Raw genomic sequence first — 24,964 nt, 5'->3', positions numbered from 1 at the left:
TCCACAGCAGCAAATAATCAATGTTTGTGTTTTGTTCCTGAGGCCTCTCAGCTTCTCAGGAGGAAAAATCCTAAGGAAAGGATTTTTCATAAAAGATGTCTGTGACACGCGTCCAGCTTTTAGACCACAGTCCCTACTCCTGCACATGTACCAACTGGGAAAACAGTGCATTATGTGGAAGATTTTGCTGGAAGTTGGTGGTTTATTTGTGATTGAAAAAGTGGGTAGGTTTTGATCTGCCTTATTCTCCCAGGGTCCTTACAGGTCAGCAGAGGGATGTAGTGTGAGGTGGGCCTCGGATGATGGTGGTTTGTACTTGCTCTTCTCTGTAGCAAGTCAATTATTTATTATTATATGTGTCCTGTGGTCCTGTATCATATTTGTAGACGGTTATTTGCCAGTTTCTCAAGACAGCAACATGAGCCATTCCCTTAAATAGCCCAGATACTTGTGTTATAAAGAACCTTTTTCTAAGTGTTCTTCCTGTTTGACTTGTAGGTGTCTATAAAAGTATGTAAATCTAATCTATAATATTAAGGGGTTTATGGCCTTAGTACTTACATTTCAGTTCCATGCAGTGCTTTGTGAGATTGCATGTACTCTTAATCATATTGTTAGCCATTATCATCTTTAAGCATATTTCATGTCCCTTGGGTGTCCACCTACCATCTGTTCCTTTATCCCATTAGATTTCCACCAGATTTCTCATTTTTTCTCTAGCATACTGTGCTGAAAAAACCCTCCTTACAGTTTCCCTCACTGATCTCCCAGTTTAGTCTTAATTACACAGCTAATCAGATTACAATGACTCTCTTTATTTCTTACCTCCCTGTGCTTTCCAGTATGACCAAAAGCATGTATATGCATGCAGAATATACAAGATTCTTCTAAGCAGTGCTTTCTGTTCCTCTCACTTTGCATGGGGGGTATAAAGACACACAGTTCTTCACAACTCCATCAGCTGCTGGGCTTCCACTTCCTCCTAAGGGAATCTAACTCTTAGCAGTTGACCTGAGCCAATTCAAAAGCAGTGTCCTGCCCTCCTTCCCTTCTCCTTGAGCTGTGCTTCCATCCCAGGGTACTGTCAGCCCTGTCCTGCTGCTGCCCAGTGCTAAAGGATGCTCAAGGAGCTTCCAGCCAGCTCGGCAGTCTGTCCCCAACACATGGCAGCCACAGCTTAAATAAGCTTAGGCTGGCTATTAATACACGGTGCTGAGTCACTGCTGAAATGCTTTACCTTGCTGTGCAGCCTCTGTAAAGCAAGCCATAGGCAGATCAGGTGTGCTAGGACAGGCTGTAGCTCACTGTCCCGGGCCATGAAACATGAGTGACTCAGCCATTTGTGTGGAGAGGCAGGCGAGGCAGCTGTGGAGCATCACCCCTGCAGGTGTCTGCTGCCACCCTGCTCTGCTTGAGCATCACTGCTTAGACTAAAACCTGGGAAAATACTCTCCACACACAGAAAGCGTCTTTCTGTTTCCTTTAAAACCTGTGAGAAATGCAGTATTCTGGGAAGATGCATGAAGATTATTTACAAACCTAGTGACAATTCCAAACCACTGAGAGAGCATGTTTACTGTTAACTGGCATTAACTGGCATTCTTGCATGGGGAAGCATTGTTTTATAGGGCAGGAAGGGTTCATCCATTCACTGCTCATTTTTTATTGCTGGACAAAAGCTTGCCTGATCAGACAGCATGTTTTCATGGCTAATGAGCTCAGTCAGTCCTTGGTTTCTATCCATGTACTACAGGAAATAAACCGTATGGAATATTACTGTGGAATATTTAGGTTCATTTATAAATACAAAGATTCATGTGTACAAATTGGCTTCACTCTTAATTGATTTAGAATACTTGAGTAGACAACACAGCTGAGCCAATGTAACTCTTGCTGCCACTGAGAGATGTGGTTCAGGCCTCACTTTTGTCTTCCCATCCCTTCTAGCCATATGGTGCTTGCCTGACTCCTCAATCCAGTGCTGAACTCCTTCCTTCCTGGATGAGATCAAGCCATTTTATCTGGTCTGATGGTATGAAACAGGTGTGGGGAACTGTGTGCTTCATTTCTGGAAATGATGTTTCAGCATGAGGGTTGCAGGTCTAGTGAGAAGCCTCTGGTGCTGAGAGGTGTATGAACTAGATCAGCATGGGTTCATTTCTACTTACTGTTTGGATCAAGAAAATGAGTAGTCTGGTTTTACATATGTCTTCTGTGATACATTTTTAGATGTTACCACCTGCACATGATATCATAGTCTTGTGGCAAAAAAAAAGAAAAAAGAAAAGAAAGGCATTTTTAGCACAGATGATATGATTGATAGAGCTGTGGTTTTACATACTTTGAATTTTAGTGGAGTGAGGAGACTTTCTACTCTAAAGCAATCTTGCATTTCAAAATAAAAGATATTTTAAAAATGCTTTGCTGCATCAATACTTGGCAGAAAAACAAGACTTATTACTTTACCCAGTAAAAATCAATGGCCACAGAAAAAAACATGTTCTTCACCAGCTAATCATGTAGAACAGGGCTTTGTTTCAGTAGTTTTGATGACTGATGAGGGTATCACATGTTTTAAGTACTGGTGCTCTACTTGTGTTTATTCTGACTTTTTGTCTTAAAAAGCTGGCCGGAATCATCTCTGCTGTACAGCCATCCTTTACATGAGGCTCGTTGCAAAGCCATGTAGTAACTCTGGGAAACAGTTACAGAAGTTTGCAGCATTAGGAATGGTGTTTTAGGAACCATTTTTATTTAACATCCTTAATGAGCATGTGTGAAATTGCAAATGCAAAATTTTCGGGGACAAACTTAATGCTTGTGCTCAAGAGCTGGATCGGGTACTGGGGCACAAAATGTCATGTTAGTGTTGCTGAGTTCAGCTGCTGCTGTTTGCCCAGCCTGGGAGCAGCAGCAGCTGGTGGAGGGAGCTGCTGATGGCCCAGGGAGGCAGGCAATAGGAAGGGAGAGGGCAGAGCAAGACTCTGCTTCTGTCTGGGACAAGCAAAGCCGAGGCAGTGACTTAGGTTTTGGCAGCTCAGGTCTGCTTTTCCCACATTTAGGTTTTCTAAAGTCTTAACAGCATTATCATTTGTGTGTCATCTCCTTGGCTGTTGTCCTGTTTTCTGTAGAGAAAGGAAACTTCATAGGTGTAGTGTTTAAAAATCATAGTACTGGCAGCAGTCCTAGTTTTGGTATTCCTGGCCACTGATAGCCTTTGACAAAATTGCTTAAAGCTGACCAAAGGGATTGCCTGGGGTAATGGGATTGCACTGCTATCTCTTGTGGACCAGCCACTGGAAGGAGATGTCCGAGCTGGATGGAATGAATTAAATGTGCCTTTGCACCTGCAGAGCCAAGTACACCAGAGCACATACACCAGAGCCTGTGTGGGTTGAACTGAGCCCGAGGCCTGGGGCCTTCAATGGCTCAGGGAGTCACCTGTTTGTGAAGCCCCCATCCAGAGGGAGGGAGCCCAGTGCAGCACAGTCAGGCCAGCCAGGCAGAAGCCATTGGGAGTGGCCCAATGGGGACGTGTTCCCCCCTTCCTGCACTTCCTTGGGCCTGGCTGGGTGGTCTGCCTGCCTGCTGGGGTCTGGCTAGAGCCTGGCTTTGTGTTGAAAAGAGCCAGGGCTGGGCAGGCAGTGTGCAGAGGGTAGTGGGGGACTTCAGCAGATGGATTTAGTAGTCTTTGTTGACGTAACTTAAGTGGGATTTTTTTTTCCATCAGATTTAAGCATAGCTAAGGCTGAACACGTTTTGCTGAGACTGAAATGGCATCTCCCAGGATTTCTTGTTGCCCAGTTTCAAAACACTCTTAAAAAACAGGGAGATTTACAAAAATGACAAGAAACTGCATTATAGTAGAAGATGGAAGTAAGCTTAAGTATAGGTGCCATGGCTTGTTGCTTTACATCTAGAAACAGACCTTTCTATTCTCAAGCTATTATACTGAATATCCCAATCTGTACACTGTGCAGAGTTGGGGTCCTCACTGGTTTAGACAGTCTGGTTCCCCAAAAAGCTATTTGAGTGAGGTTACTTACATGTGAGAGAAATTACTTACAGCCAGATTGCCTATGAAAATTGCATCATGTATGTGTGTGCATGCAGGTACCTGCGCTGAATGCAATTAAAATCACTCTTCCATAAGGACCACAAGGTTTGCAGGCTTTTTCCACACAGGGCAGTATCTCATAGACACAGGTTCTGTAAAAGCCAAGTGTTTTCTTACACTGGCAGTATATTTTTGGAAACACAAAACTGTGAGCAAGCAGCACCATGTCACACATCCGTAAGGTTTGCACAGAGGTAGGGTAGCACAGCCCAGGAATATGGATGTGTTCCCATCCATCCATCCATCCATCCATCCATCCATCCATCCATCCATCCATCCATCCATTCTTCCATCCCTCCCTCCCTCCCTCCCTCCCTCCCTCCCTGCCCTCTCTGTGCCTGCTCAGGCTCACAGCAGGAGCACAGAGATGGCTGTGCCTGTACCTATTTGTGGGTGATGGGTTGTTTTTGGGTGCAGAGATGGCTGTGCCTGTACCAGTTTGTGGGTGATGGGTTGTTTTTGGGTGCAGAGATGGCTGTGCCTGTACCTGTTTGTGGGTGATGGGTTGGTTTTGGGTGCAGAGGTGGCTGTGCCTGTACCTATTTGTGGGTGATGGGTTGTTTTTGGGTGCAGAGATGGCTGTGCCTGTACCTGTTTGTGGGTGATGGGTTGTTTTTGCCCTCGATCTCTGCAGGAAGAGAGCAGCAGCTTATCTAGCCCTTCAGTCTGGTTTGCTGAGTGGAATAGCTTATGAGAAAATGGATGCCTTGTTTTCCAGCATGTCCCAGGGATGGCCACGCAGGAGAAAATGAGGATCTGAGCTTGAGGAATCTCTCAGCAGCTTTCCCTGCCATTTAACATTTATAAATATGCTATGAAGGCTCCTTTTTCTCTCCAGGTAGCTGCCTTGCATTAGTCCTTGCAGCACAGTGGGAGGAGGGGAGGGAAGGAGCCTTTCCAGACCCTCACCAGCACTCCTAGGGAACCCTTCCCTAAACAGAGGTGCTTGCACACGTATCTCTCCATATATATACGTATAAATCCATGTATATACAAGGTGTGACTTTAGGCTTGGAATTTGTCTTCTGGGGTAATCTAATCACTTGCTTTTTAGTGATTATAGTAATGAAGTGTTGTTTCCTTAAGTATTTAGTGCTTCTAAAAATTACTTTCTTCATTTTCTCACAGTTTGAGTGACACAGCATTGCATTATGAGCAGACATTATGTGCTGTGAAATAGAAATGCATACAGCCCTTACATTGAACTAACTCAAGAAAGGTTCTAATACTGATACAGAAATGAGCTGCACAAAACAATTCCTCCTGAATAACCCACTAGAAAATTCTCTGCTGTTCAAGTGCATTATTCCATTATTAAGTGGGATAATGAAAACAATTTTTAGCAAATTGTTCTAGCTTTTTGCAGCAGTTTGTTTCCTTCAATTCTTCAAATGATCTTGATGTTTTAATGAATTAATTCCCTCAGTATCCTGTTGGAAAAGGCAGAAGTGGCATAAGGAATTACAAACTCTTAAGAGAGTAAGAAAGCCACTTACTTGGAATATAATGAAAAGTCTTTTAAAAGGAGTGATTAGCTTCTTTGGGGTTTGGACCTTTAACATAAACTACTGTCTCATAAACACTGGTAGATTTAGCTGTGCTGGTTTAAGATGTGACAATTACCCTTTGTAGTCATCTGCTGGGCTTAATCCTTCATCAGCTGCCCAAGAAAATGCAATCCAGCCTGTGAGCCCTGTGGAAGCAGTGGCTGGAGATCATGTAACCCCTTCTGCCTGGCCCTACCAGAGCTCTTTACTGCTAGGCTCTTAATCATCTGCATCTGTTTATGGTAATAAGGGAGAGGAAATAGGAGTAGGGAAACAACCCTACAAAACAACCAAACCAAAATTCCAGCCAGAGCCAGGCTCATTGCCTTTAGCTGTGGACTTCCCTACCAGCTTCCAAACAGTGTTTCCAAAGTGTTGTTTTCAGGTAGCTATTCGCTACCAGTTTTGTGGCATTGAGGTACATAGGTTTCTTATATTCCTTTGAGTAGGCTTTTCTTCTTCCCTGCCATTCCTTTAAAACAATAATCAATGAGCTTTTTCTGTGGGACCAGTGTTGCTTTTGAGCATTATCTCAATTTACTCAGTCCACGTTAGTGCTAAAGGCAAAAGGTTCTGTTACTCTGTTCATATCCTAATAGAAGCACAGAATGTTAAAGGGTTGGAATAGACCTAAAAGGTGAGCTGGTGTGCAACCCCCAGTGCCATGGGCAGGGACACTTCTCACCAGACCAGCTTGCTCAAGGCCTTGTCCAGCCTGGCCTTGAACACTGCCAGGGTTGGGGCTCCCTTTCTCTGAGTTGAACAAAGCATTGTCAGACCTATGCTGGAACAGCTCTCTTCTCTTTCTGTGCCTGCTACACTGCACATGGGCTGGAAACACGAGAGTGCCCATGGAGCTGTTTCCCTCTTCCAGAGGTCAGCTGTGCTGCTTCAGTGTCACTGCAAGCCCAGGGAAAACACTTCACACTGCAGCTGTACCAATATCAAACAAAGGATGTGTTCTTGTGAATCAAACTCTCACTTCTTCTCTTTGTATTTTCTAGAGCTGTCCAGATAGCCTTTTTTTTGTACTGGTGAAAAAAAGGCTTTTTCAAAGAACTGCACATTTAAAATATGTGTGCCAAAGGAATAGGAGGAAAGCTATTTGTGTAGGAGATACTGCTGTTTGATTCACATTTATCCTTCTGCCACTGTCGTTTCTCTTTTAACAACTGGAGCAGAAGAGTCTGAAAAGGGAACTGGAAAGACAACCACAGGTTTTGTTTTGAAAAGCCCTTTGGAAAGAATACCTGTTTCATACTGCTGTTCCAGCATGGAAGCTCTGTGAGCAAGGCTCCACTGCAGGCCTTTTTGGAGCAGGCTTGTTAACCTGACTGGTTGCTTTCCTTATGTCCCTTATTTTGGACAATCTCACAGGGTCTGTGATAACATAAATGTGGGCAGAGTGCCACAGGCTGATCAGGTGACTCTTGGAGGTATCTGCTTTAAAAAAAAAGAACAAATGATTGCATTGAAAATGCTGAGCAGTGTTTGTTTATTGGCTGTAACAGCGCTGCATGGTGGGGACGGGGGGCTGGGTTGTGCAGAAGCCCAGGGTAGCATGGTAAACACAGCACCTTCTTTAGGGCAATTCTTTACCTGAGCCGGTCATACTTTACTAAAGGAAAGCTGTGGAGTGTAGCATGTCCTGCAGTACTCAAACTACTGTGGGTATGTCTTCTGCAGTGTGGCCTGGAAACTCATGCATTGTTTTGTTATGCTTTTCATCAAACACAATCCATCCTGTATGTCTGATTTTATTCTTAAATTATGGCTTCTGGGGACAAGAACTATTTTTTTTCTCTTTTCATTGGGATTTTTCTAGATTCTAACATAATCTTCCATATAAGATTCACAATTAGCATTTCTAAGCAGCAATTTAGTACAAATAATGATATTTTATTATTGATCAAGGTTTTCTGTCTCCTGCTGTATCTTGAAAACTGCTGGCTGGATTCAATGCTTCTGAGCTTCTTTATACTGTTATTCACTGACTTGTAATTCTGAAGATAAGAATAAATAATTCACATGAGGCTAGGAGGTTTTGTTTATCATTTTAAAAAATGTTGCAACAAAGTGGTTTGAGTGTTAGGCCATATAATGCAATTCCAAATATTTTCAAAATAGGAAACTTATGATATAATGTTATTGATGTTCTATCTTGCTAAATAAATATTTCAGTGGACTGATAATGTAGAGCTGCTTTAGGGGGATTTCTGCTGACATTTCTGCTGTTATAGTGTGATTGCTATGCTACTGATGTTAGGTACCAAACCTGACTCACTGCAAAATGTTTACAGTTTTGCTTTTTCTGTGTTCTAAAAATGGAGCAGCTTTCACAGTCTTTTATTCTCATATAACTTCTCCCTTTCCATGCAATCATACCTAGAAATCAGCAGCTTGCTTTGCTGGGCTGACATGCACGCTGCTTTATTTTTCAATTTCATCAGTAATAGGCTTTTCCTAGCTTGTAATGCTGCTCCACTGACATAATGATAGTTATTCCTTATTCACACAAAAAAAATCTAATGAAGTCTCTCTAAAGATTTCAGTCTTTATGTTGGAGTTATTAAAATGTATAAAATTATTCCGATTAATAGCTTTCATTTTTCAGCACTTTATTCTATTTGTTCTTGAAATAGAGTACACATTTGTAATATTGCTCTGGGATGTATGGAGTCTGATACTTATCTCCTCTGGCCTCTGTGTTGGCTGGGCTTTGAAGTGATAGTGTGTGTTCAGACTTCCCTAGATGGGGGAAGAGGAAGATAAAACTCTCTTCAGGACTTGTAAATCCTCTTCAAAAGAATCAGGGCCAGAAATAATGTCAGCAAGAGGCCATGTCTGCCAAACTGTGGCTGCTTCTGCTTCTGTACCTGGTGGTGTTTGGGAAGACAGTGGGTCCCAGTGGTAACGCAGTGCTTCCTCCTTGTGTGCACGGCGTCTCTGCTGGGCCAGAAGCAGCTTTCTGATGGACACAAGTCCTCAGATCTGAAGCCAGACCTGCTGAAACTCAGGCCACCTGACTTTAGGCTGAAGTGGGTCAGTTATTTGTCCTTGCCTGACTGTTTTACCAGTGAAGTACCATCTATCTCCATCATTTGCTTTGGTGGCAGCTACTTTGTACAGCTCATACCTCTCCAAGGCTAAAGGTTCTTAAAACCTTTTGGCCCTGGTGGCACACTCCAGTGCCTTGTGCTGTTTAGCAGCAGATGGCTGAAGGCTTTTTGATTTGTATGGTTGTACTTTCAGGTAGGACTAGGCTTTGTGATGTTGTTTGTGTACAAGTTCAAAAAGCTTCATTTCAAAAGGCAGTGTAAATCTAAGTAAAAATGGGCCACTTTTCTTAAAATGTAGCCACTCAGGGTGCTTCATTAATGCATGCACTTGGGAGAAGTTTTGTTGGTTGGTAGTTTTGTTAGTTCTGAATCCATGAGGAAATAAAACTGACCCAGAAAAAAGCCCCAGTTCATAGAGTTTTAAACTAAGGACTGTGGTGTCCCACCCTTAGGAAGGAACACCTAAGAAGGGAGCACCAAGTAGATGCTTGGTGATCAAAAGGAATGACAGAAGTAAGAGGCTCCACAAAAGCTGACAAAGTTGTGTTAGTAGATTACACAGCTGGCATGGAAATTGGTGTTCATTAGTCCCTTATCTCTGGGTATGAACGTGTGGCAGTGAATGTGGATAAAGGGTTAGGGCACAAGGGAAGAGAGAGTGACAGAGATTAATTAAAGAGGCAGAGAGAGAAGCATGGGATGTAAAGAAGGAATAGAGAGATCACCAGTCCTGGTTCCAGCATTGATCCAGGTGATGGTGTGGCCAGGATCCTGGGCTGCATATGTCCCTAGGCTTTGTTGGGTGCTTTTTTAATGATAGGATTCTCCACTCTGGAGATAAATTTCTCATTTTCTATGCAAATTAGCTACCATGTGCAATTTGTTTTTCTAGACCTTTCTGGAAATGTGTCAGAGGGCTTCAGGCATCTTTGGTAGCCTTGATCCCCCACTACTGTCCATGCCTTCTTCTCAACCTCATCCCTGTGCTTGTGCTGTTCTGTGTTGTGTTGATGTCCTCAAGCCAGAACAAGGAGGTTTCTCCCAGGAAAGGGCTGCCCTACCTCTGTATGGCCCCCTTCTCCAGCCACATCCTGTTCCTTCTGGCAGTGTTAATGCCAACAATCCTTGGTTGTTATCACCAATCCTTGGCTGGCTCCACAGCTATCAGGGCCTGAGACAGACAATAAACATCAGCCCCTTATCTGCTACAGGAGCACGTGAGCACGTTCCTCAGGGCTAGAAAGTTATTTCATGTTGAGGAAAGAGTGCTGAGTTAATTGGTGTTACTTTTTATGTGCTATGAGCTTAGAATATCTACATAAATGCACCTCTCTCTTTTTACAGGTAGTAAGTTACAGAACATCAGTTACTAAGCCTTAAAATGCAGTTCTGTCTTGGGATCCAACATAGGGAGCCATATTACTGTCAGTGATAATAACAGTCATACCCATGCACTAAAGATAAAACCCTTATGATTTCCCAGTTGTGATAGGGAGCGGGATGAAATGCATTGTCATGAATGTTCTGAAGAAAGGTATTGGCCTGGCTTTCTGATAAAGTTGGCAGTTAAAAAATTGGTGTTATTGTTAAATTGGACAAATTTGATCTGGAAGTAGCAGAACACAGAAAGCAACAGACACAATAATGTCACTAGAATCAGTTTTCACATTTTAAGACTCACAGACCTTGGTTTGGACCTCAGATTTGCCAGTGGAAATCTGGAATAGCTTAATCTGTAATTCATTGGAGTCTCTCCAGGCATACTTTGCTGGAATTGAGTGCAGCCTCAGCCAACCCACTCCAGGCTAAATTGTTCACCTGTTTATTCACCTATGAACACATGCATCAACTCACCCACTGACACAGTTTCCTATGAAGCCAGAAGACAGGGGCACATTTTATAAAAGCAAGGAAATCTTGAAATTCATAACGTTTGACAGCCATGACAAATAAGCAACCGTATCCATTACCAGTCCCCAGAGTTATCTAGTATCCTTTCTTTATGTAATTTCTTACACTACTTTTTTTTTTACATCAATCTTCTTATCACTTGTTATTTATTATTCATAGCATTAATAAGAGTTCACTCCTTCCCTTTTATTTTCATTGGTGTCTTGAATATTTTAACACAGTAACTGTGCTTGCTTTGTTTCCGTGCTGTGGATTTTTTTGTGCTTTTTTTCATCTTGTGTTTTCTAGTTTTATCGTCTGGAAATATTATTAAAGACATTATATACCTTTTCTTCATCCAAAGACATGGTGCATCTGTTGACCTTCAGGGCATATTGCCGGGGCCATCTGGTTTTCAAGGGAAGTGGGGGTTGGCAAGGAATGGGGAAGGATTTAAAGCAGAAGGAGATATTAGGTTACTTCTTTATTATTTGATTAAGGTTTTCCTTTGTTGAACAGAAAGACTGATTGGTACTTTGTTACAGTGTTTGTCTTTTTATAGTCTTTGATTCTTCTTGTGGTGTTTTTTTGTCGTTGTTGTTTTGAAGTGGTGCTGGGCTGGGGAAGCTCTTGTGTACTTGTGCTTGTCTTTATCAAAATAAACAAAACAATATGGCCCCAAACTGCTGTGAGGTGTTAACCAGTGCTGCTGTAGTCTGTTAGTACCAGGATTAAATGACACCATTTCAGACATTGCTCATCTCTCAGTTGAAGCAAGTGTTAGTGAGGAATTAACAGGACAAAGTACCAACCTCATTTCAACCTGAGAAAAGTTGTATTTAGGAGAAGTTTGGGTTCTGGAATTTTCCCCCCAGTTTTTCAGAGGGAGCCTGATAGCTTTTTTCTAGTGAATTCACAGCATATAGATAAGAGATACCATTTAATTTCTACTGTTATCCTTCCAGAATAAAGGAGTCTGACATGTGGGTGCAGGTTTTACTGGGGCTGGAGACAGAGCAGAAAAATAGGGAATTTTATCAAGTCTGGATGCTCCCTGTTTCAATATGGCCACAGCAATTGCTGTTCAGTGGTTTTGATACACCTTTGCTTTATTATCTTTTTCTCTTAGTACCATTAAGAAACACTGGTTGGCCATATAGGATATAAATTGGTAATTTTTCTTACATTTTGTAAATGTTTGTCATATATCATATTGTGAAATACACTGCAGTGCATAAGAAGCTTTCATTTTCTTATGCTAAAAGCTGTTACTTTTCAGTTACCCAAAGTCTTATAAATTAACTGAAAATATGGTGCACACTTTCTTAGGAGAGGAAAGAAAAATTCTTTTAAGTAAAGGTAAAGAATAAAGTATTTGTTTTAACTGAAAATAGGAAACAGCCTGGTTCTAAGAGAAAAGTTTAACCTCACATGTTAGAAATCATCTCCTCTAAATTAAGAAGGGGCTAATTTCAATTAAAGCAGAATGTGTCTTCATGTGTGTAAGTTCTGAGTGATGTGTTTAAAACCCAGCACAAGCATCCCAGGAGGAGGGGGAGTGTGTTTGTGTGTGTCTGTGTCCCAGGGCTTCTCGTCATTGTGTAATCTCCATAACTGACCCCCAGTAAAACAAAATCTCCCCCCAGTGCAACAGTTCCTGCCCATGCACAAGCCTTCTCACAACCTGTAGCAAACCAAGTGTCTGGGTTACAGTTCTAACAATATGATGATCTTGTCATATGCTTTTGTATTTAATAATGTCCAGAACACTTATTAATTATTCAGTTTATTATCAGTCTTCTCAATGGATTTATTTCTCCATCTTGATCAGGAGGACAAAAAGCCAGTTATACACTTACCTTACCAATAAACCTGTATGTATGATGAGGAAAGAGTAGAAGAAACAATGTACCTTTGCAGTGTTTAATCCTGAAATTAATAAATAATCCTGCCTGAATTTGGAGAAGGGGACACGGGGTGGGGGGGGGGGAATCTCCTATCTCCTGTGAGGAAAGAGGAAACTAAATAACTCCAATAGGAAAGTCTGCTTAATCCATTGTGGTTTTGGGGATATTTCATGTTTAAGTGTATCATTTGGGGTGTCATTCTGATCTAGCTCTTAGCTTTTTCTCCAGTTTCTTTTAAATAAGCGGTGAAGTTGAGAGTAAGGCAAAAGAGCTTATGGAAGCATAGTTAAAAGCTTGCTTTGATGTTTGCCTTGTGACCTAATAACAGCATTGCAGAAACTTACCTAAATAAAACTGATAGGGACCTGGTTCCATGTCCTTATTTTGTTTGTTTGGGCTTTTTTATTTTGTTCTTTGGAGGAGGATTGGTTAGCTGATCCTAATTTTGAGGAACAGCAGAGGACAAAAAGACAGGCTATTGTCTTTTCCAATGGCCATGATCAAAAGCTTTCTCACAAAGTCACACATGGGTTTGTAGAAATTCCACCCAAGGCTCGTAGCTGCCTGCATTGGCTTTCAAGACTGTGTAGCTTTTCTTAAGAAAACATGTAAAAACAAAAAACATCTGTCAGAAGAATTTTTTTTGTGAACCACACCTTAGAATTCCTTCCTTGCTGGTAGTGAGTTTGTTTAAATGTGAAATTACCAGGAGTGGTGTAATCTGATTTCAGCAGCTCAGGGGGTTGTGAAGGTGTTGGAGAGACCAGGCTTTCAAAGAGATTCGTGGTGCCATAAAACATAAAACTTTGATATAATTACAGGTTTTGCTTTTTTAGCAACACGCAGTAAAATCAGACACAGTAAGAACATGAACAAGCAAGGAATCATGTTGTTTTCAGGTGAGCATGCAGTACAAAAAGTTAAAGACTGAATATTATATTTTACAAAACTGAAAGCCTGTACTCTAGATTAATTTTTTCAAATCTTATTCTGTGGATCATTTCCCCACTTCCTTTATATTTTAATTCAGAATTCCTGTCTGCTGCTTTTTTATTCATGCAGAAGTGCTTATGGAATTGTAAATGAAATTGTTTTCTGAATCAGACATCAACGAGGTCATTAATTAAATTCCAAGTATAGAGCCAAACCATATCCTGGCTGCCTCTGTAATGTTGATGGAATTAAAACAGGTGTGGTGACAAAAAGTTTTATGTGGAAAATCATGATTACTTTGGTTAGACATAACAGGGAAAGTCTGTTTGACTTTCAAATCCTGAATTAATTTGCAAGATGTGAATCTGGAATAACACTGGTGGAATGAACAGATTCAGTGACATGTGACTGGAGTCCCTTAACTACAGCCATTCTTCCCATGCATTTTTGAAGGCATACCTGAAGAAATAAAACATCTGTAAGTTCTGTTTGAATTTAAGTGATTTTTTTCTCATTAAAATATCATATTTTGGTTTTCTTACCAAAGCAATGTTTCTAATAGAAAACGTTCATCTGTTCTAATGATCTGAAGAATGTGAAGTAGCTTGATGGATGTTTATAGGAAACATTTTCCCAACAGAAAAGAAAGCATGAAAAGAATGTGCAGATTACCATTTGGAAATGTAGTAAGTGAACAAGGGCACTGGCATGGAAGTCAGATAAAAAAGGTTGAAAAGGTCTATAAAGGACATTAAAAAAAAAAAAAAAAAACAAACCAAAAAACAGACCCTGGAACAGGTTGTCCATAGAAGCTGTGGATGCCCCATGCCTGTAAGTGTGGAAGGCCAGATTGGATAAGGCCTTGAGCAACCTGGTCTACTGGGAAATGTCCCTGTCCATGGCAGGGGCTTTGGAACAATGTGATCTTGAAGGTCCCCTTCAAGCCAAGCTATTCTATGGTTTTATACAAAAATAGAATTGTTTACATAAATCTGGAGATTTTTCCAAATGTTAAGGTTAAATAGGTTAAGTAATATTTTTAAGGGTTGCAAGTCAGTGTGACAAATAAGACTCTGAGGTTGACAGTACTTAAGAATAGAAGCAGTGCAGCAAGAAGGGCTGCAGAGCAAAGGGAGAAAGAGTGTTCAGAATCATTCTGGAGAATAAGCACATTAGAAATGCATAAGGATTCTGGTCTTCAGTATAGAAGTCTGAAGCACAGAGTATCTTTTCATAAGTGATAATCAAAATCATTTGCGTGGAGGATAAGAGAGTCAAGGACAGTGCTCCATGGATTCCCCAAATGAGATGTAAAATGCAATTAACAGTGAATAGAAACAGCCAAAACAAAAAGTAATTCCAAATGTTGTAAGAAGAAGTGTAAAAAATGAGCAGTTTCTTTTTCAGTTGAAGCCATGGTTATATGCACCATTCACATTTCAGTCAGTGGTTTCTTTACTGAAGAATTGAATTCACAAGTGGAAAAACCAGTATACTAGAGTACTTGAGGATGTGCTAGGTGTTGAGTGACAGGCCCTTCTGTCTTCTGAGAGACATTTTACATCTGCAGTTTCTGTGGATTGTAAAAGAAAAACCTGTCATTTTGCCTTTTATTAAGTGGCACACTGGATGGAATGAAATCTACTGAACAGGAAGAAAGCTTGAACAAAATGTATTTATATGACAAGTTAGATTAAACCCCGTAGGTAAATAAACTGTGTAAACATGGAAGATGAATTTGGGTTTTCAGGGTGATGCTGCCTAACTCCTTTTCTTTGAAAAAAACCCCAACAAAACACACACACACACACGAGAGAAGAACATAGAAGTGTGTCTTTCTAGTCTAGAACACCCATTCTTTTGGGTGGGATCATCTCATCATCTACCTTTTTACATAGAGTCAGGTAGCAGAGGTGTCTGTCTGCTTTGGAGCCTTCCCTGATGCAGGCTTAGGTGCTTCCAGCACGTGGCCTCTCTCCTTGTGGGGAAGTCTCACCCATCAGGTGTGTCATGCCCCAGAAGTCCCTGTCTCCTGAGGTGGAGAGGAGCTGCCCTTGGCACATGTCTATATTATCCCTGTCAAAAAGACATCAACCCAATTAGTAGCTTCTGCTACATTTCACTAACCTAAATAATTACTCCTTACTGTCCCTCAAATACTTAGTTTAAAATATAGCTGAGCTTGCATTCATTTTATATGTTTTTTTAATCAGCTATGCCCTTCTGGCCAAGGTTTTTATTCATCATAATTGATATCTGATGTTATCCTCTTTCTGAAATTAAAATGACCTGCTATAACATACTTGCTAAGAGAAGAAAACTAAGGTAAAATTTTTAAAGCAGAGAGAAGACACATAAATAAGAGCATGGTTTCACTGTTAAAGACGTGCCAAAGCAAACAATGCTCGAAGGGTATTGAGTGAGGTCAGTAGGGAGGAGCTGAGTAGCTCCAGGCATGTGTATAACTAATTTTTGAAATACTACAAGTGTAACTCACATTATAAATAACCATATGTTCATTAAGTAACTGAAGAAGGAAAATCTGGGAAAAGTTTGTCCAGACATTTGTAACTCTTTTAAGGGCAGTTGATTTTTTCCATATGATTTTCAGATTAAGAAATGATTTTCATCTCTTGAGACTGTTCATTGTTGAGAGCTGCAGTAAAAGAAAAGAGCAAAGTTACCATACAAGCTTAAATGCAAAACATGAAAACCTTTGGGATTTAAGATGGCTGTTGGTATCTTGATATAGCCTTTACTTTATAGCAGAGATGTATAGCAGATCTTCACCAAAAACTTAGTTTAGCTTTTTTTCCTAGAGTCCAAAGTGGTGATTGAATGCCTGAACAGCAAGGCAAGAATACGCCTTCTGTCTGTCAAAATGAAGATGTTCAGTACATATTATGCAATTCATCCTCATCCTAAAAATGTACTGTTTCTCTATTTCTAATTTCATATTCAGCCATAATATAACTGTAAAGAAAAAAGGATAACCTTTATATGATGAGTATACAAAGAAAGTGAATTTATAAACTAAGAGAAAGAGCAGTTCATAGTGGGAAAAAATGGAATAAAGACAGGTTACTCTGTAGACACTATTGTAAATGTCAAGTACATTTTGACAGCTGGTAAGTTGGAGACATAATTAAAAAAAAACTTCCATACATGTACAGACTGCCTTTTAGTGTGAAGAATTGGCACACAGTGAAATGAGAGGGTGAGTAGCATGTGGGGGATTAAGGCAGCTGAGTTCTAGTGGAATCTGGAGGCAAACGAATAGACCTTCTAGACAAAGACAACTATAGTGGTCACACTGGTGTTATTTATTTGTTGATTTGTGGTTTAGCAATCTATCCTAATTAAAGGAAGGTTCATTTAATGCAGTTTTCCATCCCAGAGAGAACCTCTGTAGTATAGAAAAGAGGAAGATGTCAGAGGAAAACTTGTTTATAGTGATGAAGATTTCTCTTTAACAGCCTGGTCTCTGTGGCAGTCTTGATGGAAGCTCACACTCACTGAAATTGTTAGACATTGTGGTCAGTTGGATTAAATAAAGGCATTTAGGGGAGATCCAAATTTAAGCAAGCATTGGTATTTCTATTAAACATAGTTTCCAAAAATTACTTTGGATTTAGACATCTCTTAAAGTCTTCACAGAAAATCAATTACATGTATACTTGTGCACTTTAAATATTACTTTGGTGTATATTTGGTTTTGGCTTCAGTTTAAATTACAAATAGAAGAACACTTGGCTGTGACCCTACAGAGGGAGAGATTAGTTTGGTAATGCAAACTATTTCAGGAACTGAGCTATACATTTATTTCTGTATCTTTGTCTTTAGTCTTTTGCTTGGATTTCTCTGGATGCTTTCTTTATAGCTGTGCTTACCACTCCATTTTTTAAGACATGCTTTTTAATCAAGGTTCTGCAAGTCTAGCAGTACTGCTTGACACAGGGCTTCCACTCCGTGCAATTGCTGCATCAGGAGGACGTTCTGCTGAATCACAACTCAGTGTAACCAGCTTAAAAAGAAAATATTTCAGTGTCTGATAGAAACCAAACAGATATTTAATGTTAAATTTGAAAAAAATACAAAATCATGACCTATAAATTGGGACCTACTAACTAATGAATTGTTATTTCCATTGATCTAGTGAAAGTAGTACTTGGTATTTGCTGCTGGAGTTTTAGAGAAAGTATCAGCTCAATTGTGAGGAGACTTTAACTGTGTACCTGGATCTAGCCAAGGTAGTATTTCCAGCAGGTTTTCTTCATTTCTGCTTATCAATTTAGCAAAAAGCTCAAAGGTGAGAAACTGCTTGGGAGATTACTAGTCAGGAAAGCCCCTACTTTCTCCCAGTCAGTAATTTCATTAGAAAACTAAGAAAGAAGGGCTGAGATCTGTTGGTTTTGAAATCTTGGAGGACATAGGGTCCAGAAAGACTCAGTTTCTCTAATTATAGATAATTTCTTCTGTATATATTGAATTGGTTCAAAATGCAGAACAGTTTACAGGATCATGCGTGTTTTACATAAACCTTTATTAACTGGTAAAACACTGTTTGAAAAGATCCTATTGTGTTTAAAACATGGATTTTTCTCTTTTTTCCCATTTTAATTGAAGTTAAATTTCCATTAAAAAAAATTATGGCTGTGTATGTAAGAAGGGCTCATTCATTATTTTCCAGCTAAATGGTGTGTAAGAATAGTAAATGTAGGTTAGCACACATTCTTCCTTAGGTATGTATGTGACACAGCTTCATGGTAAGCAAGCTGCATATTGACTTGATGTAAAGATTGTATTTCATTATGGGGTAATCAGTGTGTAGTAAGAAATGCTGAAACACTGAAAACAATAACAAGAATATCAGTGCTATAAATGGCTGTGCAGCTCCAGGATATTTTGGCCAAGATCCACAAGACATGTAGGGTGTTGGCTGAACTGAAGTGGGTGAGCTCTGGGAGGGCAAGATAAGAACCTGGGCACCCTCCTGAAGGGCTGGGTGGCTCTGGGCACTGAGCTGGAGCTGTGGCCATCCCTCCTGTCCCTGTCCCTGCTGCCTCCCAGGGCACGGCTTCCACAGGCTGGCCCTTTCCTGGGGCTCAGCACTCCCAGGGAGGGCACTGCAGGAGCTGGAAAAGCCCAGGTGGGTTGGGAGATGTTTGGCTGTTGTTTCTGGAATATGTTTTCTGGATCGTTTTGAGGGAGGTGAAGTGAAGCACGCTTCTAAAGCTTGAAGCAAATCTTGATGAGACAGAAAAAAATTGAAATATGTAATAAATTAGATCCAAAACATGCATGTTCTTTTCATGTTACCAATAGGGTTGGAGGGAAAATGCTGTTCTTGCTTTTTGCAAAATTGAAATGCAGTGAAATGCTTCAGAAAGTATAGTATCAAGAATAATCAGTTACTTTGTAAGCTTTTTCCATTTGAATTGCTGACTGTTCCTCATTACTCAGAGTTTTTTACCATGTGCGTGGGTTAAAGTTGAATTAGTGTGTTTTATAAATACCAGGTCTTTAAACACAAAGTATCAGAGGCCACCCATAGCAGAGGAGTGTAGAGTACATGAAGTCTTCTGAACCTCTATGTCAATGGCTTGATGGTGTCTTCATCATTATTAATTAATTACCACCTGAAGTTGACCTGTTTGACTTTTGAGTTCATTTCCTGACCTAGTAGGAAGCTTGAGGTATTTCTAAATTCAATACTGGCATATTTCATCAGAAAGGAAGAGTTGTTGAAGAGACTTGGGAGCTGTGTCACCTTTCCTCTGGGAAGAGGTGAGCACCACGCAGGGCAGCATGGGGGAAATCTGCACCCCTTCATGTGAATCTTTTGTTGGTTACTCTCAGCCTAAGGTTGATCTTAATAACGTATTGGTTCATTGCAGAGCAAGAACATAATGAAAAATTACCTAACTTGTGGACAGTTTTTAGATTCTAGAAAAATTATTCCTCAAACTGTTGGAAAAACATAAGTTTTCCTAAATATTTTGCACTGAGCAGAATTGAGATAGTGTTTATTAAATATCTGTTTATTTTTTCTGTCTGCAAGCATATGGTAGAATTCTCAGAACTGGTTCCATGCAGTTAAATTCTCCCTATAAACTGAGTACTTTAAATATGTTGGTGCTGAAGGGTTTGTTTTTTTTTCAATCCCAAAAAGATGTGGAGAAGGGAATTTAGGAAAGAATGGAAGAAGTGACTGTTGATTGCCATTATGGTGTAGCAAATCTCTGAGATTAATTTGGATTTCACCATATCAGTATGTATATTGTCTGTTCTCAAGACTTAAAAATACAGAAAATTAGTCTTCTGTGTGAAAAAGATCTCTCTCCATTTTGTCTTATCCATCCTGCCTTGTGCAACAGTTGCCTAAGCCTAATTCCCTTTTATGTGATATTGATTAACAGCCATGCTGAGTCTAGGACTGTCACAAGGACTACAGGGTGTTTAATTATTCAGCTCCAATAAAGTGGAAGACAGCACAGCAGCAGCAGCAGCTGTAACATAAGTCATTGGTACTTCATCTCCAAAACATAAGAATTGTTCAGCAATAACACAGCAATTCTCTCCTCCTGTCTTGAAGGAAATTCATAGAAATCTGAAGACTGAATATTTGGAAATTGTGAGTTGGGCTTGTCCTCAGGATAACTCCATTCCTTGGGTATGTTCTTAGGCACAATGCCAAGTGATTGTACTCACATGAAAAGAACACCATTTTACCAGAGGCACAATATTCCTAAATCAGATTTTCAAAAAGGACAACATGGAAGAGTATTTTTCTGGTTATTTGTTTATAATAATAATATAGATGTACATTAATATTTCTAATTTGTCTTGATGTACATGAATATTTCACATTTGTTGTGAAAATCCCCAGTTCTCATGAATAGCTTCAATGTGAAAATTGATTGTGGAAATATTTACATGTTTGTATGGTTTTGGATTTGGGCTGGGTTCAAAAGAAGGAGTTGATGGAATCTTTTTCAAGCTTAGAACAAGACATAAAAAAAGATTAGGGACACTGTTATATTTAGCAAATAGGTCTGAGATCCCTAAAATCACAGGTACTTTACCATAACATGCCAATGAAGCCTTCCACAAATTTGCAGCATTATTCTGTGTTAGTGTTGGTGCATCTCAGTACTGGGACCGTGAGGCAGCTGGGGCTGGGAGAATACCACTGTGTCTGCTTCATTCATGCATTCTGGATTAGATAGCTACTTTTGTCACAGTTAAAGAAGAGATACTGGCCAAAGGGGATGTTTGACTTCGTGTAGTAAGTCTGTTCACTTTTAATTTGTATTTAAAATAATTTTAAATATTGTGGATATTATGCAGAATTGTTTTGTGAGAAATACATAGTCTTTAAAATGCTTCATAAGATGTGTAAATTGGAACATAAATATCACATCTTCTAATATGAGATTGTGAGTTACATTTTGTCTGGACTGAACTGTAAGAAACATCTTAATAGAATGTGATTTCTTAAATCAGAAAGTAACCATAGCCTTGTTTGGATTTTTAATAACATTTTGTAGTTCATCATTGGGAGCAATGGCAACCTGTCCCAGAGCAGTATGCTTCTGTCTTTAACACACAAGAGCTTGGATGTGATATTATTCATTGCTAATGAACCCAAAACCCACCAGTGTGCTGATATTTAAAGGGTTCTGTTTTTATTTATGTTCATATTCAGTTTTCAATTATGGATAGATTTTTTTCCCTTGTTTGGGGGATGTAGCGTAGAAAAAACAGGAAAAGAGGATCCAATAGCTTGTTTTCAGGTATTATTATTATTATTATCATCATCATCATCTTTGTCTTTAAAAATAATTCCCCCATACAGATTAAGGTTCATTGGAGCAGAATGAAGATGTCAGAATGAAACAAGTGCTGTGCTTTCTTGTAAAACAGTTTATTGCCCAGTCTTTCCACCTCATTAGTAGATCTTCACATCTTTTATTCTCAGTTGTGTTAATTCTTTGGTGGTTTTAGGAGTGTGGATGGAAGGCAGCTCTCTGCAGCAGGGTTCAGTGGGATCAGACTGTGTAGTCACAAGGCAGAGCGAAAAGAGAGCGAGTTTATGGGAAAAATCAATTGTTGGTATGTGAGTACAAATTAAAGCCAGCTTGCCTCACTGTTTATTTAAGAGATGAACTTTACTGTGACTGGCAAATGGATCAGGGACCTAAATAATGTCATTGTTTTACTCATTAAAGCTGGAGCAGTGAAATAAACTAGCATAGCCCATGTCTGTGCACGGTCTCTTCAGAATGAGATGAGGTAGTGCTGTTAGAGAAAATAAACTATTTTAAATTAATTCTTTGTTGCTTCCACAGCTAGACCTTAATTAATTGGTACATGATCAGGATAGCAGAGACTGCTACATCTCTAGAGTGGCTGATTTTCTGCTCTGCCCTGTGCTGTTGAGTCCTTTAATATTTAGAAATGGATAAATGGATATATATGGTCTGCATGGATATTTTAAAACTGATACTGGACCCTCAGTCCAGGGTGTCATTTCACAAGCATTGTCTGGTTGTAGAATAAGGTATATAAACCTCTACATTTCATTTGTATTAGATAGTATTTTCAGAACAACAGTTAGAAAAAGTTTCTCAGTGGAATAGTTTCTTTAATAACAGTCACAGTTAAGTGCACAGACACACTTGGTTCTATGTATGAATTCCATATTGTACTAGAAATAAGTCCCCCAGTGGTGTGCATTCAGTTTGATTATTATTGCATTTATTGAATGGCTGGGGTTGCTCAGCCTTTGGCCTTGAGCTGTTGGCATGCCTCAGGTGGTAAGCAAATTGCATACAAATGCTCTGCTTGTCATGTCTTGCTGCTTAATTTGTTCTTTGGAATAAGTTAGTCTCATAATAGGCGGGTACATCACAAAGCAAAAAAGCATTGGAGAGAGAAGAAATATTGGCCTTGTAAAACCCTTCCCAATACCGAGTCACTTATCTTTCATGGAAAGTAATAAATATTGAAATTAATGGCATGCTTCTGCTTTACAGAATTTGTCAGAATGTTTGCATCTGTCAGCAGACTCCTAATGAAGTGCCCCTTCAGTTGCCCTGTGGTGGATCTGCATTGTCATCTGATGATAATATTTAAGCACCCTTTTCACAGGCAAGTAGGGAAGTGCACTGATGGAGGAATTCCAGTAGCCAAAAAACTGATCACCCATTAATTAGAACAGATTTGTTACCTTTAATGGTAGTGACAGTCTAGAGTACATTTTTGGGGTCACAGAGTCAATATAGTGCTATTTTTATGATGGTTTGTTTTTAATATGGTGATTCTGAAAAGTCACGCCACTCCCTCCTTTGGAACAAAGAGTTACATAGTTCTGAGTAGCTCAGCAGCTCACAGAAATAATAAAGGACAAACAACAGATCATTTAACTTTTGGGTAATGAAGAACTTTGTCCTTCCAGAGTATTCATTGCAATGCTGAGTGTACATTGCAGTGCACACAACAGAAAATTACTAAGATATTGACCATGGTGTATATTGCTAGAACCTCATAATAGTTTTATTTAATGATAGATACTGGGGTGTGTTGCTCTGCTTGTATCAGATTTTGTTATGCTGCAGTGTACCTCACAATTATTTGGTGCATGATGTCAGGTTTTAGAAAGAATTGTCATTTTGGATGGCTCAGTATGTATCTACTGGCTTTTAATCAGACTATGTGCTATTATATCTTGCTACATTCAATAAACCCAAAATGTATTTTTAGGTCTGTGTGTCTGGCAATTTCTATGGATGATGGATTCAATCTTATTAGACAGTCACTTTGATTTCTTTGATAAATTTTTAATACTTTATGCCCAGAATGGCAAAGGGTAGTTCTCACTGTTTTTTGATGACCAAGCCTGGACTAGTAGAACGTGAGGTCTAAATAAATAAGGCAGCATCAAGATTCTTCAAGCCTGGTATGTAATCTTTTCAATTTAGTGATGAACTGGAACATTTTTCCAAGTTCATCATGCTTTTGGGTATTCTTTATATCACAGCATGAAAGCTTGGATGAGTTTTTATCTTGTAAAATGTGAGTCAGTAAGATCTGAACCCAGCTGAGTTTATGGACTAATTTCCAGCCTTAAAATATGACAAATATAATGGAGAATTTTATTTGTTCCATTTGCAGTATTACATCACAAGTCCATCCTGTCTGCCTTTTGCACAAACAGTGTATAGCCTGTGAGAATAAAGAGAAAGGATTTGTGGCTTGCAGTCCTCTTTGTTTGGGATTCACAGCATGTTTTAAGGACACCCATTGGGTGTTTGTGGAATGGTGACTTTCATATTTCATATTGTGGCCATTAGCAACCACAGATAATCATACCACTCAAAGAATACAGAAAGCTGTACAGAATACTAATAATGTGAATCATGAATTTTTAAGCTCTCAGAGGATGCTCTAAAAAGAAATAGATTAATCACTGTGCTAAGGTAATATAACACCTCAAAATACTTTTACTTGGGTGAACATCATAAGATAGTGATTTAGTGTCAATACTGGATGGCAGTAGTCTCCATAAAGCAGGTCTGGCTCAGTAATGAGCTTGCAGGTATGTTAATTACTTTAGAATCACTTAGGATTTCTCTAATGTTCATCTTCTCTATAACTTGGTGCACCTACACCTGTGTACACACTCAGCACGTGAAACCCGTTCGTGAATTTGATGGAGTTTGGGTTTGTTCACTCATCTGTGTTAAGAAAACAAAACCAACCTGCTCAGTGAGCAAGGCTGGTGTTGAGACATTTCTCCAGATCATACCACAGTTTTCTTTCTGCCTAGGGGGCAAAGAGTACTAAGAGTAGCATTTCCCATGTTGTTACAAAAGGGTTGGGTGGCAGCACTGGGAACCGTGGCACATCCTCCAGAAATCCTGGCACTGCAGCCGGCGGGCCCAGGAACGCAAGCATGGTTTTGCAGCACAGCCTTTGTCATGAAAGCTACTCCATCACTCAAGTAAATCCTGAGCTGTGGAAAACTGTCAATTTATTGATTTTTCTAGTTCTCCCTTTTTTTTTTTTTTTTTTCACATTTTCACCCTGCAAAAAATCTGCAGTAGGGAAAATGGTAGCAAAGCAATTGGTAATTCTTTATGACAAATTGCATAGAAGCAGCAGGATGCATGGGATGCTTATTAGAACTACAGTTTAAAAATAAACATCATATATGAGCATAATATTTAAGGCTTCAAAACAGGTTAACATAATAAGTGGCACTAAACATATTTAAAGAAGTAAAGGATAAAAGTAAAATAAATATTGTAGCATCTTAATCAAAATTAGATTTCACAGCCTACAGGGGGTAGAACTGTGAAGTCTGAGAGATTGGTTCCATTTGCTGTTAATGTTCAGCTCTCATGCACTGGCTTTTCTTCCCTGAAAGAAAAATATGAGTTCTCTAGAATAATCCAGCTTTTCATTCTATTTTGCAGCCTTGTCTAAGCAGATGAATCTGATAATTCC

At 39.6% G+C, this 24,964-nt stretch overlaps 1 protein-coding gene across 4 annotated transcripts in view; it reads left to right on the top strand.

Moving 5' to 3' along the window:
• The window catches only part of TBL1X (transducin beta like 1 X-linked), a 196,054-nt gene that overhangs the window by 66,618 nt on the left and 104,472 nt on the right, over positions 1-24,964 (top strand). Inside the window, exon 1 of one of the 4 annotated variants that reach the window (XM_071430569.1) lies at positions 18,475-18,602. The exons of 2 other annotated variants lie outside the window; for them this stretch is intronic. The gene's annotated coding sequence lies outside the window, so the exon portion shown is untranslated. Of the gene's footprint in view, positions 1-18,474; positions 18,603-20,073; positions 20,127-24,964 lie in introns of those variants that run through there. One more of the 4 variants, XM_071430570.1, reaches the window with a different exon arrangement.

The sequence above is a fragment of the Agelaius tricolor genome, unplaced genomic scaffold (genome assembly GCF_023055355.1).
Source record: "Agelaius tricolor isolate 1412-34295 unplaced genomic scaffold, bAgeTri1.0.p SCAF_7, whole genome shotgun sequence".
Classification (NCBI taxonomy): Eukaryota; Metazoa; Chordata; class Aves; order Passeriformes; family Icteridae; genus Agelaius; species Agelaius tricolor.
The sequence above is the reverse complement of the archived record's forward strand: the minus strand, read 5'-3'. Positions and strand labels throughout refer to the sequence as shown.